Genomic DNA, 10,652 nt, shown 5'->3' on the forward strand with positions numbered 1-10,652 from the left:
GTCAGTGGTTGATCTGCTGTATTAGTAATTTGGTAGTTTGTTTTTGTATTTCTGTCGGTAATGATTTGCTTTGTCTTCTAAAAATCGTAACAACTTGTACAGACTATGCATGTTCTTAAAATGTCTAAATCAAATTATTGTTCCCGATCAGATCTTATATGAATAACTCCAAATTTTCTGTTGGCACACTTTGTAAAAAAAAAAAAACAGAGCAAAGGGAGGCTGCTAAAGGCAGAATTCAAAGCTCCAGCAAGCCAGCAGGTAAATAATCATATATAATAGCTATTTAGCAGTTTGTCACACTTTAATTCTTGCTTATTAAGTATATTTCCCATTATAATCACTTGTCTTACTAGTAATCTAACACATTTATAATATTTTAATAGGCCTATAATAGTTAAAAGGGTAATATAAATGTTCTAAATTAGCTGTTTATTAGTATATAATATGCATTTATCTTGTATAATATGAAATTAAATGTCTTAATACTTCCATTGAAGATGAGGCAGATGCAGGTTTAGAGAGTGAGGGAGAACCCATTCTATCAAAACATCTACAATACAGTCTGAAATTATTACAGTGTCGTCTTCTCTTTTAATTGTTCACTACCAGTCAAAAGTTTTTGAACAGTAAGATTTTTAATACATATTTAAAAAAAATTTGGGAATGCTCTGCACTTTCTCTTTTCTGGACTCAGCTTGCTTATGACATATCATTTCTATTAGAAAAGGATATGGTTTTGACTCCAGGTCTTTTCTTCTTAAATGATTTTTCTGCAACAGAGAAACTTACTTTTAGCTGCTCTTACTGCTGCAAAGAAAATGTTAGTGAGTTGCTGGGTTCCTCCCCATTCAATGACCAGACGTGTGTGGGGCTTATCTTTGCTGGACATTGTTTCTATGGAGCTATCAACAGCTCGTATCTGTGGAGCAAGGACAAAGACTTTGAAGAACTGGAGTGCCACTTTTGACATCGTTAAATCTTTTGTTTCTTCTTTTTGATGTATTATTATTTTTGTTTTTATTTTTTATCTCAATAAAAATAATTGTTCACAAAAAAAGTATGATGTTTAATGTTTTTTTAAAGAGAAGTCTCTTCTGCTCACCAAGCCTGCATTTATTTGATCCAAAGTACAGCAAAAACAGTAACATTCAGAATTTGTAATTTATTGAATTTCTGAAGATGTAATTTATTCATGTGATTACTCCAGTCACATGACGGGGAAGTCGTGGCCTAATGGTTAGAGAATTGGACTCGTAATCCAAAGGTTGCGAGTTTGAGTCTTGGACCGGCAGGAATTGTAGGTGGGGGGAGTGAATGTACAGTGCTCTCTCCACCCTCAATACCACGAATGAGGTGCCCTTGAGCAATGCACCGAACCCCCAACTGCTCCCCGGGCACCACACTGCTCCCGGTGTGTGTTCACTGCTGTGTGTGTGTTCACTGCTGTGCGTGTGCACTTTGGATGGGTTAAAATGCAGAGCACAAATTCCAAGTATGAGTCACCATACCATGCTGTATGTCACTTTCACTTTCACTTTTTGATCCTTCAGAAATCATTCTAATATTCTGATTTGTTGCTCAAAAGCATTTATTATTAGTATTATTTTGAAAATAGTTTTCAGGTTTCTTTGAATAGAAAGTTCAGAAGAACAATTTATCTGAAATAAAGATATTTTGTAACATTATAAATTCTTCATTCATTAAGTCTGTATCATCAATTTAAAACATCCTTGCTAAATAATAGTGTTAATTTCTACAATTTCTTTCCAATACTGACTCCAAGCTTTTGAATGGTTACAGTATATAAATACTGATCTTTGGATATTTCTATTAATCAAAGAATCATTAAAACATCTACTCAACTGTTTTAAATATTGATAATAATAGTAATAATAATAATAATAAATGTTTCTTGAGCAGCAAATCAGAATATTAGAATGATTTCTAAAAGATCATGTGACACTGAAGAGTAATGAAGCTGAAAATTTAGCTTTGATCACCGGAATAAATTGCATTTTAAAATATATTAAAACAGAAATCAGTTATTTGAAATATTAAAAATATTACAAAATTTTACTGTTTTTGCTGTACTTTGGATCAAATAAATGCAGGCTTGGTGAGCAGAAAAGGCTTCTTTCAAAAACATTACAAATCTTCAAAAACTTTTGACTGGTATTGCATATTTGTAACAACTGGATAATTTGTATTAACAAAATGTTTTTGCACGGCCCTGGTTATTATACTTATAAAACTTTACAATAATTGGCTACTTTACAGTAATACTTTAACTTTACAATAGGCCCTATACAGTGAGCAATAATATAATGTTCATAAAAAGAAAACAAAAACACTGCATTTCTTCATATGATATAGTACTGAGAGTTTTACAAAAAGCATACTTGTTATATATTCTGTTGCTTTGTATCATATCATACTTTTTTTTTTTTTAAATCTATAATTTCATATTGAACAGGGTGGTTTACTGATTTGTTATGATTTTGGGAACTCACAGTGTGCATGGCAGTATAAATAAATTTTGTGTTTTGATTATGTATGAGTGTGTGTGTATATATATATATATATATATATAGAACAACCAGACACAGAAACAGTTTCTTCCCTCAGGCAATCCATCTCATGAACACTTGACAATAAGCGCAGAACACACAACTCTATTATACATTATTTATTCACCAGACATACATATATGTATATACTGTATATACATTTATATATTTATTTATTTTATTTTTTTTCATTTCAAATTTGCACAGTTCTGGCTGAAGCAGAGGGTTCCATTTGCGGCTTGACATCACGGTCGTCATCGAGGAACAACGTCTCCTCAGAAGAATGGACGCTCCACCCACTTCCGGTTCAGAAAATCTGGGAGGTCTTTGGCAGAGCTCGAGTAGACCTCTTCGCCTCCGAAGACAACTCTCATTGCCCAATCTATTTCACAAAGAGCACGGATGCCCTGGCCCACGAGTGGCCCAGCCTTCCGCTCTATGCGTTCCCTCCAATCGTTCTGCTACCACAGGTACTCAGACGAGTCAGGGAACAACAGCACAGGCTTCTTCTAGTAGCCCCCCTTTGGAGGAACCAGCCGTGGGTGTCGGAGTTATTCCAGCTGCTCGAAGCAGCCCCGTGGCCCATTCCCTTGAGACGGGACCTCCTCTCTCAAGCGAACGGCACACTGTGGCATCCACGGCCCGAGTTATGGACCCTGCATGTGTGGCTGCTCAACGGGAGTCTTTTGTCCTCCCAGAGCGTGTCTTAAACACTATGGCAGAAGCAAGAGCCCTGTCTACCAGACGCCTCTATGCTCTGAAATGGTCTATTTTCTCAGCTTGGTGTCAAGACCACAACTTCTTTCGTTTCTGCAGGAGATGCTGGATAAACAGCATTCCCCATCCACCATCAAAGTTTACGCTTCAGCCATAGCTGCTTTTCATGCCCCTATTGCTGGCCGATCGGTGGGCAGAAATAGTGTGGTGGTCCAGTTTATGCGAGGCGCCAGGAGAATGAACCCCCCACGCCCTCGTACAGTTCCACCTTGGGACTTATCAACCGTGCTAAGGGCCTTGAAGGGCCCCCTGTTTGAACCATTACAGTCTACGAGCCTGAGATCGCTCTCGTTTAAAACTGCCCTGCTGTTAGCACTGGCTCTGTTAAGCGAGTGGGAGACCTACAGGCCCTTTCCTTCAAACCTGCTTGCCTGGAATTCGGGCCTAACGACTCCAAATTAGTCCCCCAAGGCTGGGTTATGTACCTAAGGTGCTCTCCACTCCGTTCAGAGCCCAGGTCATAACGCTTTCTGCGTTGGCTCCTTCGGCGGATGACCAGGAATTGTCCCTGCTCTGCCCTGTCAGGGCCCTCAGGGTATATATCGAACGTTCCGCCTCATACTGGAGATCGGAACAGCTTTTTGTCAGCTTCGGTAACCGCGCTAAAGGTCGCCCTGTTACGAAGCAAAGACTTTCCAGGTGGTTAGTGGATGCTATCTCCCTAGCATACTCCTCCTTGGGTTTGCAGTGCCCCATTGAAGTCAGAGCCCATTCCACCAGAGGCATCGCCTCTTCCTGGGCATGGTCCAGCAGGGTGTCCATTTCGGAAATTTGTGAGGTGGCCGGCTGGTCCTCGCCTTCCACATTTATAAGGTTTTACAACCTGGACGTTCCCACCTTGCAGGCCATAGTCCTTTCCGCTTAATTCGACATTGCTCAAGCCCCTCCTTCTCTTGGGCAGTCCATGTTATATGGACACCAAGTGTCAACTATACATGACGACACCCAGGCCACGGATGACCCTCATGGCTCAGCCTGTGCTTGGTGTATTTTTAACTCCCCTGGGTCTTCTCCCACGTGAGTTATGGTTTGAGTCGTTCCCGATCATAGCACGATGTGATTGTACTGCTGCACACCTCAGTCGCTTCATGTGAAGAAATCTGAGATGCGGCAGCGAAGCGGCCGCTTATATAGCCAGAGGCCCCGCCCATATTGGCGGGCTGCATAGCCATAGTCTCACTCATCACCTCCGCTGAGCCATTGGTTCGTTTTTATAGCACTGCACGAACCAATGGACATGCAGTTTCACTGCGTGATTGAAAAGGCTTCAGTTGAAGAGAAAAAATTAGTTTTTCCCATACAGCGTCTTACGACGCAGTACTCGTTCCCATATCTCAGGGAACTGAGGTTACGATAGTAACCGAGTACGTTTTCAGTCTAAACTGTGGATACAAATGCATTTAGATTTCAATTCAAAACCACTAGAGTTTTTTAAATACTTACTTGTAGCTTCTTCCTTTGGGGTTTGAATATGTGGGATTTTGTGTCGAAGTGGAAGCTGAAAAAGTTCTTCTTCAGCCTGAACTGTTGGTTGTATGGTGCTCTGCCATACATACAACATTTTGTATGTCTGTGGTTCTTCAGTGGGCCCAGAAGGCAATCTATCTCTCAATCTGTTTTCTTCAGACTTCGGTTTAGGCTGCACATGCCTCAGGACCACACCTTGTTGCTTCCTGGTAGAATTGAGGGGATCTAAACCACCTTCCTTGGAAGTTGAAATGATCTTGAACAATCCTTGCATCTGACTCTCCAGCTTCGTTATCTGGGCCTGATGCCTTTTGAGAGAAGCTTGAAGGTCCCGCATCCCATGTTGAACCTGATTCCCTAAGGACTCCAAAGAGCTGATGTGACTTTTCTGTTTCTGGATCTTGTGGGACAGGTCGGACAACACCATTCTCTGTTTTTGAATTTGTCTAAGATTGAGATGGTTGTTCTCCCTCAGAGCTCTTGTCATGTTTGCCAGACTTGAGTCAAGCTTCTTGGTCTTTTTCTGTAGACTCTTAGTCCAGGATTTGAGGGAATTCAGGCTGTGCTCTGTCGTTTTAATGCACGGAGCTCTCTGGAGATCCTCTTAAACTGCTGACTCAAAACTTGGAATCGTGAGTCTATGTTATTTGAAATGTTGTAGTTTTCAGCAATGCTCTGCAGATGAGTGAAGGTCATCTGTTGAAATCTCTTGAACTGATTGGAGGAATCAGATGTTACACATGCAGTGTGATATTTGAAGACAGTATGTTTAAACATCACAAACCTGCTGATTCAGCCTCCTCAGTCTTTGGTGTAAGGGTTTATATGTCTTAGCTGGCGCTCCTCTCCGTGTCCAGGTCACAGGCATTAGCAGGAAGATTATGACCAGGAAAAAAAAACCTTCTGCTGGTCCTTCTGTTCATGGTTGCTTTATGTCCTTTACAGGCGTTTGAATAACTTGATCTTATATTTTTTTTTTAAATCAAACCTAAAACAGGTGTACGCCCTCCTATCCTTGGATGCTCTGAATAATATTTCCTTTTTCTTTGGTGCACTGGCCAACAGGGAAACTAAAACATGACTAAATGGATTTCAAAGTCCCCAAACAGAAATCTCCAAGCAAGCACACACTTATGCAAAAACAGATGTACAGGTAATCATAAATATTTGTTAAAAAAAAAAAAAAGAAAAAAAGAAAGATGTTTAAAATATGGTTTGGACTCTCAACTTGTCATATCTCGATTTTCAATCATTGCATTTTATCATGTGCACAAGATATCTGTCTGTATGTACAAAGTGCGAAAAAAAACCCAGCACAAACACCATTATCTAACAATACAACATATAAACATACATTTCAATATGATGAATTTTATGTAGATGACAAATTTAAATGATGAAAGCAAACACATATGAGACCTCAAGTTTGAGCCAAATATAGTTTAGCTCCCCCTACAGTCAAGAGGTGGTAAAGTTGCTTAGCAATTGACAGATTGCACTCCGATATGCAGTCATAGATCATGTTTCAGAATTTGATGCATTCTCTGTGCAAAAAACGCCCACAACAACCTGACAGAACTACCTATCCAAACTGGATCCTGAGCTGTGATCTATTTGGCTCTAAATTTGAAGCTGGTGATCTCAAATACTTGCATTTAATTAATTTTGGTGCATATAAATTAAAATCAATAAATTATAAAAATAGTAAATTAAGTTAATACATGAGGTAAATCAAATAAATGGTTGAATAATGGCTAAAGAAAAATTTGTTCAGGATGAAACAAATGTAATACTATGTGGATGGCCTGATACTCATGTAACATACAAATCCAAAATATCTTACCTTGAAACAAAAAGCTCACTGACTGAATAACACCCATTGGCAAGAACTGTTGTCTGTTTAAAGTGTGGTTTAAAATAACTCTCTTTGTTGATGGTATTTGAAAGTGGTTGTATTGTTGCTGTGTTAAAGATATAGGAACAGGAAATATAGGGCTTTCAAAGAACATTAGAACTGAGGCTATGTTGATACGACATTTACATTTATTCATTTAGCTGACGCTTTGGGACTTACAATTGCTATATATGTCAGAGGTCGCACGCCTCTGGAGCAACTAGGGGGTTAAGTGTCTTGTTCAGGGACACATTGGTGTCTCACAGTGGATTCGAACCCGGGTCTCTCACACCAAAGGCATGTGTCTTATCCACTGCGCCATCACCACCCACACATATGAGAACAATGCATGCAATCTGCCCCTACATAAAAATAGTGTCATGAATTAATATGATCAAGTTATTTTAAGCTAGTTAATTTCAAGATATTTCTGCTTGGTTTTGTTTACAAGTAGCTTTGATTTGCACTGTAAAATACTGTCAGGATCTTACTGTATTTAGAATTTTACTATAAAACCATGACAAATCTGTATGTGTGTGTGTACACACACACAAACACACACAATTTATGTATTTTCTTTTTTTAAAGCACAATATTGCACTGGAGAGAATATAGTTTAAAAACTGATTCTGCAAAATAATGCATGCAGAACAATAAAATGCTAAATAAATAAAATAAATGCAAAACAAGTTTTAAAATGCAAAGTAAAGGAATTCTATTTGGTACAATTAACTTTTCATTCTTAATGAATGTTTATATTCCCTGCATTCATCTCTGCATCCATTTTGAACAAATTCCATGACAACTGCACACACACACACACACACACACACACCACAAAAGATCTACTACCAGGTTTTACAGGCACACTATAAGAAAACAATTCTGCAGAAAATTGGAAAAGGTACTGGTAATTTTCTAAGTACACAGATACTTTCTTTAACCTTAAACCACAACACCATGCAATGTAACGTAATTCAGAATACAGTGAAAACACCTGTTTAAAATCAATACAGAAATTTCCTTCATAATAACATAGTTCATTGGGCCCTATTTTAACAGACTTTTCTTAGACTGCAGGCCTTTTTGTTGGAATGTAATTTGTAAATGCTCTTGCCCTGGCTGCCATTCGATGCTTTATGGGAACTGCACACACTAATCTCTTCTTCTTCCTGTCTTTCTGATAGAATTGTTTCTTAGTAGCAACCACAACCTGCAGGACCACATATTGATGCATGATGACTTTCTCAAAAGTTGGACAAGCTTTTCAAAACATCTCCTGTGAATCCGTTCAGTAGGAAATTGACCTTAAAAAGGATCAACAGATGCCAACTTTGTGTGTTTCCACTGTATTTTCTGACTTCATCAAGTTTAGTTTCTTAATATATCTTTACGAAGCACTGAACACCTTGAAAATCCAGTTTGGTGGGCTGTCGCTATTGCATGCTGTCTTGTCTTGCTAGCAATCAGTTGAGGGAGGGTGTCTGTTATTGCATGGCTGATTACTTTCATAAACTTGCATCAACAGCGATAGAGACACAAATGTTCAATAATAAGTCCAAATTATTCTGGACAATAATCACAATACAATCTGTCCGCAAAGTGATACAGTTCATTATTTTGACTAGAGCTTGTTTATAGTTGCCAAGCAATGCAGCAACTTGCTGAATTAAAATAGAATGTATGTTCACTTGTGTTTTTATAGTTTTGTATCAGCATTGAACACAGCCCATTCAGTTAGGATATAGAGTGTGTGAACAATGGCCTTTAGGCTTTACGTAAAGCTTTCGGAACGTGTGTTGCTAAAAAAAAAAAACTCACATGATGCTATTAACTTCCTATCTTGTGACTTTTTGTTGCATTAATGTTTGTTTTTTTGTGTGGCAATATATGTGGGTTTTTGAAGCAAATTAAGTCACACTACAAATTGCTTTAAACAGTTTTCTTAGGCGATTCAAAGCTGTCAAGCTATATATATATATATAATTAAAAGTGCAATTTATGATGGCAAAACTGAATTTTCAGCAGCCATTACTCAATTTTTAAGATCCTTCAGAAAGTATTCTAATATGCTGATTTGGAGCTCAAGAAACTTCTTCTTATTAAGAAAATTTCTTATTATAGTAAATGTTGAAAACAGTTGCGCTGCTTAATATATTTTATGATATTTTTCAGGATTCTTTAAATATAAAGTTCAAAAGAACTTAATTTCTTTGAAATTATAACATTGTGGTGATGTTTACAGTTACTTTTGATCAATTTAATGCATTCTTGGTGAATAAAAGTGTTTTTTTTTCTTCTTTTTTTTAAATCTTGGTACTGTATATATTGCACATATATAAAAGGTTCAGTTACAAGGCCACATGTACAGATAGCCATAGGTTACACTCTTCCAGTGTACACCCAGAGGAAATGGCCAGACCGAGACAGCATAAGAAAATGTTACAGGCCTGAGAAATCAGACATCTCACTATACTTATTTTTGCTGTGCAGGTACATAATCAGCAGAAAGTTTGCAACCTTTTCATGGAATGTGGAACAGAGAATGTTTGGTGACAGCAGGTGGAATGTTGCCGGACGAGTTAAACCACAGTCAAAGGAGTGTCACACAAAGAGACGCAGCTGAGGAGCTGAGCCCACTTTCATGATATCAGCAGCACATGCTCTTCCACTCCCTGCCACACCTGGAAAGCACACAAAGTGCCCTCCCTGTACCCCTCACCCATTTATCTCAACTCCCTTTCCCATAAGCCCCTGTAAGTTTATCACTTACAAAATCTGTGTGTAAATTAATTTGCTGATGTGATGATGGCATGCTACCTCTTACAAAGATTCAACCTCAGATTAGAGCAATATCTTTAAAAAGGAGGAGTCACAAAAATGTGAAGCATCCTTGCTAACTAACAATAACAAGTTAGCTAGTTTCAAGAGAAGACTTTTCACATTTTTCACAAATTGTTAACAGTATTTAATGCAATGAACAAACTAGCATTTATTAATCTAAGTTAATGGCAATTTATAAACATATCATTATATATAGTGATTATAAACTAAATACAACTTGTATTAGTATATGTATAAATAAACATAATCTAGATGAATAAATTCTGCACAGATATGTTGAATCTTATTGTAAGATTATGTACTCAAGAGACAACAGATTTAAAATTTCACAGGGGGTTTACTGTAAATAAAAGTACACACACACACACACACACACACACACACACACACATATATATATATATATATATATATATATATATATATTTTTTTTTTTTTTTTTATGTGATACAACAGAATTAAAATCGAAAGTTTCAGTAATAGCTGTCAAATGGCTTTTAAAATGCAATATCACGTATTAATATCCATCCATCCTTCATTCTTTCCATCCATTCTCCAATCCACCTGTCCAGGGGGATGTTGGAACCTATCTTAGCATCTCAGGCAGTAGGAACGAATTAATCTAAGAAAATACTGGGCTCATTTTGAAGTTTTGAAGATATGATTATTTTTATTAAACAAATGAAGGCTCTGGAATGCCAAAGATGGTAAAATCAGTCTCAAGAACACATGAGGTTTAGAGTAAAGGAGTCGCACAACTTCCGATTAGATATTTTCTGGCCAACTTTACAATATATAATAAAAATCTTTAAGTTGGAAATGCCAGGTGTGAAAAGTGAAAACAATACCACCATTCACTTTGCTGATTTTTCAGTCATTTTCAGTCGAGAAGTAGTATGTTTACATTCATATCGCCTGCCACTGACTGCTGTCAGCAAAACATTCAGAGATGTTTTCAGTGAAAGATGTGTAAAAAATACAGCCTTTCCTGTTTCTGTAACAACAGCATTCATAAAAGGTGACAGAATATGTTAATGTATTCTAAGTAGGCAGGGGTGGAGTAACTGAGTGACTATGAAAAGCTTGTAAACACCACAGAA

At 37.6% G+C, this 10,652-nt stretch overlaps 1 pseudogene across 1 annotated transcript; it reads right to left on the bottom strand.

Moving 5' to 3' along the window:
• Positions 1-4,724: 4,724 nt before the first annotated feature.
• LOC306868457 lies at positions 4,725-6,694 on the bottom strand (annotated as a pseudogene). Its single transcript has 4 exons — positions 6,658-6,694; positions 5,599-5,729; positions 4,791-5,528; positions 4,725-4,729 (listed from the first exon to the last, which is right to left on the bottom strand). The product of its transcript is annotated as an uncharacterized misc_RNA (transcript).
• Positions 6,695-10,652: the final 3,958 nt, after the last annotated feature.

Source organism: Barbus barbus (genome assembly GCF_936440315.1).
Source record: "Barbus barbus genome assembly, chromosome: 4".
Classification (NCBI taxonomy): Eukaryota; Metazoa; Chordata; class Actinopteri; order Cypriniformes; family Cyprinidae; genus Barbus; species Barbus barbus.